The 333-nt window shown below is 27.0% G+C and overlaps 1 long non-coding RNA gene across 1 annotated transcript in view; it reads right to left on the bottom strand.

Annotated features, from left to right (window-relative positions):
- The window catches only part of LOC119588479, a 38246-nt gene that overhangs the window by 1335 nt on the left and 36578 nt on the right, over positions 1 to 333 (bottom strand). The window lies entirely within an intron of this gene.

Raw genomic sequence — 333 nt, 5'->3', positions numbered from 1 at the left:
ATATTACGTCTTTATTATCATCAATTTTTTGCAACTGCTGCAACGATCAAAAATGGTTCCTTATTTTCAAGAAACAATTATTGTCATTACTGTCATTAGGACGATAGTTATTTCCCATCTTATTATAAATGTCATTAGTCGGAAAGGAACACTGTAATTATCACACATAACAAAGAAATAAAAACCGTATATTAGAAATAGTTGATGATAATTCATATGGTTAATACATAGTATCGCTGAATTATTGATATCAGATTAAAAGAATTATTGATAGTGATCATCACAGCTATAATATCTAAACAGCTAATGATTATTATAGTGATGATAATGATG

This window comes from Penaeus monodon, chromosome 24 (genome assembly GCF_015228065.2).
Source record: "Penaeus monodon isolate SGIC_2016 chromosome 24, NSTDA_Pmon_1, whole genome shotgun sequence".
Lineage (NCBI taxonomy): Eukaryota > Metazoa > Arthropoda > Malacostraca > Decapoda > Penaeidae > Penaeus > Penaeus monodon.
The sequence above is the reverse complement of the archived record's forward strand: the minus strand, read 5'-3'. Positions and strand labels throughout refer to the sequence as shown.